Genomic DNA, 6,000 nt, shown 5'->3' on the forward strand with positions numbered 1-6,000 from the left:
GGAGGCAGGTCAGGTGGTCTGGTATTCCCATCTCTTTCATAATTTTCCAGTTTGTTGTGATCCACACAGTCAATGGCTTTGGCGTAGTCAATAAAGCAGAAGTAGATGTTTTTCTGGAACTCCCTTGGTTTTTCGATGAGCCATCAGATGTTGGCAATTTGATCTCTGATTCCTCTGCCTTTTTTAAATCCAGCTTGAACATCTGGAAGTTCCCTGGCTTGGAGTATTTTGAGCATTACTTTGCTAGCATTATGAGATGAATGCAATTGTGTGGTACTTTGAACATTCTTTGGCATTGCCTTTCTTTGCAATTGGAATGAAAACTGACCATTTCCGGTTCTGCGGCCACTGTTGAGTTTTCCAAATTTGCTGGCATATTGAGTGCAGCACTTTCACAGCATTATCTTTTAGGACTGAAATGGTTCAAGTGGAATTCCATCACCTCCACTAGCTTTGTTCATAGTGATGCTTCCTCAGGCCCACTTTACCTCACATTCCAGGATGTCTGGCTCTAGGTGAGTGATCACACCACTGTGGTTATCTGGGTCATGGAGATCTGTTTTGTATAGTTCTGTGTATTTGTGCCACCTCTTCTTAATATCTTCTGCTCCTGTCGGTCCACACCATTTCTGTCCTTTATTGTGCCCACCTTTGCATGAAACATTCCTCATGCTATGTGCCTGTGCACCAGAACTACTGAGCCTGATCCTAGAGCCCAAGAACAGCAATTACTGAAGCCCGCACACTGCAACTGGAGAGTCTACAACACAGCAAAAAGACCCAGTGCAGCCTAAATAAAATTATTTTTTTTTAAAGTAAGATACTGGCATAAAAACAATCATTTATACCAATGGAATAGAATACAGAGCTCAGAAATAAAGCCATACATAAAATGTCAGTTGATCTTCAAAAAAAAAAAAAAAGTGCCAAGAATACACAACAGAGAAAGGATAGTCTCTTCAACAAATGATGTTGGGGAAACTGGATAGCCACATGATAAAGAATGAAACTGGACCCATAACTTATACCATATACAAAAATGAACTTGAAGTGGATCAAAGAGAAACATAAGACATGAAACTGTAAAATTCGCAGAAGATAACATAGGTGAAAGACTTCTCCACATTAGCTCTGGCAATAATTAAATATAACACCCAAAACACAGGCAACCAAAGCGAAAGAGACAATAGTTAACTGTCAAGCTAAAATCTGCAAAGCAAAGGATACAAGCAAAAGAATGTAAAGGAAGCTTCCGAATGGTAGAAAATGTTTGCAAACCATGTATCTGTTAATGGGTTAATACCTAAAATATATGAACTCATACATTTCAATAGCGTTAAAAATACCCAAAGGGACATCCCCGGTGGTCCATTGGATAAGAACCAGTCTGCCAAAGTAGGGAACATGGGTTTGATCCCTGATCAGGGAAGATTTCACATGTGGCAGAGCAACTAAGCTGAGTGCCATAACTACTGAGCCCGCATAACACATCTACTGAATCCCATTTGCCTAGAACCCATGCTCTGCAACAAGAGAAATCACCACAGTGAGACGCCCACACACAGTAATGAAGACCCAGTGCAATCAGGGTATAATAAAAAGCATACACATACACAAATAACAAATAATCCAGTAACAGAATGGGCTAAGGATTTGAACAGATATTTCTCCAAAGACAAACAAGTGTCCAAAGGATGTATGAAAAGGTGCTCAATATCATTAATCACCAAATTCAAAATCAAAACCAATAAGATCTCACCTAAAATCAAACCATACTGAGCGATCACTTCATACCTGTCAGGGTAGCTATTAAAATAAGAAAGACAAAAACTATTGGTGAGGATGTGGATCAGTTGGAACCCTTGTACACTGGTAGGAATGTAAAATGGAACAACTGCTATATCTCCAAATATTAATAATAGATCTATGATATGATTCAGCATTCCCATTTTGGGATAAGTATCCAAAAGAATTGAAACCAGGATCTCAAAGAAATGTCTGCACTCTACTGCAGGATTATTTACAACTGTCAGGACATGGAGAAAACAAAACAAAACAAAACCTAAATGTTCACTGACTGATGAATGAATAAAGAAAATTGTGGTATAAATATAAAATGCAATTATTATTCATCCTTAAAAAAACAAGGACATCTCCTTTACAATAACATGGATGAACCTAGAATACATACTAACTGATAAGAGCCCGTCACAGATGAACAAATACTGCACAATTCCACTTATAAGGTATCTGAAATATTCAGACTTACAGAAACACAGAGTAAAACGGTGATTTCCCAGTGAGAAGAGGAAATTAAGAGTTGTTTAACAAGTTTAGTTTCAATGGGTATAAAGTTTCAGTTATGTAAAATGAACAAGTTCTAGGAATCTATGGTAAAACATAGTACCTATAGCTAACAACTCAGTTTTGCAAACTTAAAAAAATTAGGAAGGTCAAGCTGATGTTCAATATTCTTACCATCAATAAAGCACAAACAAAAACAAATTTAAAAAGCAAACACTAGCCAAAAAGGCAAGGCTAAACTTTCTGAGGTGATGTATATATTTATTACCTTGTTTGTGACTATGGTCTCATGGATGTATGCATGCCCCTAAGCCCATACAATTGAATACATATGTATTTAATTTTTTGTATATCAGTTATACCTCAAAAACAAAATAATGTAGGGGAACTACTTAGAAAAAAGATTAATACATTTTATATTTTGTAATGTAACCTCATTTATGGTACTATATTTACAATTTACTGTGGTTATTGGTAACAACAGAAGTAAAATATTTTCATGCAATCCACCTTACCTTACTACTTCTACATCAAACTTACATTTGTCCAGTCATATATCAGTACTCCACATCATCAAGAATATTTTATTATTTTTCCTTCAATATGCTATGCTCACATCTTTCACATATCAGTAATTGTTATGGATCCTTCCTTTTTGCTAACATGATTTAGAACCATCGACTATTCATCTCCCACAATTTAATAAAATGCCTATAATAAAACAAACATCCACTAATCATTTGTTTAAAAAATTACAAGATCCATGTATTGCATTCCCTATAAATTTCAAGATCATAATTGTCTACTGCTTATTCTGAATTTTCCTCAAATTTGTATTTGTTTTCTTAACCTCATAAAGAGCCTTAGAATTTACCAGGCTATCGCTAACATTCTAATATATCCCAAGTCTAACATATCCTAACCACATCTAGGCTTTAGGAAAACTAGGAAAAAAAATTCATAAATATTAGAGTTTTAAAGGAGTTAGCATCCTTGTCTAAACCATACTTATATGTAACAGTTAGTTAAATAAATATAGAAAACTACAAGTGCTACCGTGGAATATTTTATAAACTAAAACTTCAAAAAGGATTTTCTAGGCGAACTTAAAAAAAAAAAAAACTAAACTAATGGTCCTTTGTCGTTAGTCTCAGATCTTGTACCAAATTTCTGAGGACTAGACACATTAGATGCTCAATACTGGATAATGGAGTGTTTGCTGTCTTTATAATATTGGAATATTCCATGTTGCCATGTCTCCTGTTGAAGTATAACTATTTCATGGTCTACATTTGTTTATTCATATTTTCGTAGTCTTGCTATAGAACTAGTTAATTTTATCTTGACAGCATAATCAGCAGGTATAAACTATCAATGCCTTCTGAATACTTTTTAAACAGAAAGAAATTTCCTAACTGTACAAAGCACAAATAGTTATCTCTAGTTAAATGAGAAATCATTAAGTGAATGAAAGAAGATAAGATTATTTAAAAATTAACTCCTCTATAATTCAACAACGGTGTGTACAAAGGAGGGGTGAGTTAAGATGTTATCTACTGTTTCAAATATGCAATTCATTTCACTGCAAAATGAAGAAATATATATTGGTAGAGAGCAGAGTGTCTAAGAGTCTAGAAGGAAACTTTTATTGGTGATTCATCTATGTAAATTGGAGAACTCCATGGTTTCTCTGGTGGCTCAGATAGTAAAGCATTTAACCTGCAATGCAGGAGACCTGGGTCGGATCCCTGGGTCAGGAAGATCCCCTGGAGAAGGAAATGGCAACCCACTATAGTACTCTTGCCTGGAAAATTCCACGGATGGTGGAGCCTGGTAGGCTACAGTCCATGGGGTCGCAAAGAGTCAAACATGACTGAGTGACTTCACTTTCACTTTCATCTATGTAAATTAGTCTCTGTTCCAAAATTGTAGCTTATTAATCTTTTTCTATTTTACCGTTTTGGTAGATAGCTTTAGAAACCTTTCTTTTTCCATTCTATATAGTCTGCAGATAAAAACTTGGCTCTAAAAACATAACAAAACTTGGCTCTATATTCTCTCAGTTGGTTCCTAACAAATGTAAAAAATCCTTGGCTTAGTATTTCATTTCACCAGTGTAACTTGGTCTTGATTATCACTTCTCATTGTTATTTATTTTTCTTAGTAAAAGAGCCTTTCATATAATGATGCTGCCATGAAATATGACACCTAAAATGTCCTTGATAGTAAAAATATGTTATTAAATGTGAAAGATACATAAAACTTATATATAAAATACCATAAAATATTAACAAATATTTTAAATGATCTAAATGAGGAATGTGTCATGTGTTCAAAATAACTTGAAGATTTAATATTATAGTAATGACAATTCATCCTTGTTTTAATAGATTCAATGTAATTACAATCAAAATATCATCAGATATCTCTTGTGGACATTGGCAAAAAACATCTAATTTTACTTGGACACTCAAAGGTCTAATATTAGCCAAGACTATCAAAGAATTTTGTGTGAAAGGATTTGATATGGTCGACAACACAAAATAGTATGAATTCACAAGATACATTCAACCATTTCAACAAGCTACCTATGTGTAAAGTTGAACTCACATCAGACAGACACATACACACGTGCACACATACAAACTGCAAGTCGACTGTGTTTAAATATAATAAAAAACAAAATTAGGAAGGTTCTAGACATTAGTGTAAAAACATATTTATGACCTTGGCATCAGGAAAGAAAAAGGACATGAAAAAATTAACTTAAAGGAAAAGGCAAATACTAATATAATTTACTATATCAAAAGACACTGTTAATTTGATAAGAAATCTTAACATTGAAGAAGATACCTAAAGAACTCACTGCATAGCATATCACTAAAAGTGTATCCAGTTATCCACTGAACACATGAAAATTTGCCTAACATTATTACTCATAATGAAAAAGCACACGAAAGGCACAACATATTTATACCCCCTGTGTTAAGTCACTTCAGTTGTGTCCGATTGTTTGTGAATCTATGGACTATAGCTTTCCAGGCTCCTCTGTCCATGGGATTCTCCAGGCAAGAATACTGGAGGGGGTTGCCATTTCCTCCTCCAGGGGATCTTCCCGACCCCCAAAGGAATAGAAAATTATACAGACTAACAGTACAAGTGATGGTGTGAATTTGGAGCAACAGGTATTTTTATACATCTTGTGAGAGGATAAATTGGTATATTCCCTCCATAAAAGTGTTTGACATTTTCTACTAAACTAAACATAGTCATAGTGTAAAACAAGAAATCCCACCAGTAAGTGTATATTAACAGAATGCATACAACTGTAAAACAAAAACACATGCAGAATATTCATAGCACTATTACTTTAATAAGAGAAAATGATAATTATCCAAATATTCATACCAAAAGAGTGGGAAAAGAGAAATGTTCATAAAATATTAATAGTATAGAGCATTAAAGTGAATTCATTACAGCTGTAGCAATAGCATAAATGAATATCATAATCATAACATTGAGAGAAAGGGACCAGACACTAAAACATATATTTTGGATGATTCCAATTACCTTTAATTCCAAAACCGAGCAAATTATAGCAACTTACTTTGGGAAGCAATGAGGTTATTGATCAGAAGGTGGCACAAATAAAGCCTATAGAATGAGGTCAATATCCTGTTTCTCCATCTGACTTTG

Source organism: Cervus canadensis, chromosome 1 (genome assembly GCF_019320065.1).
Source record: "Cervus canadensis isolate Bull #8, Minnesota chromosome 1, ASM1932006v1, whole genome shotgun sequence".
NCBI classification, from domain to species: Eukaryota; Metazoa; Chordata; class Mammalia; order Artiodactyla; family Cervidae; genus Cervus; species Cervus canadensis.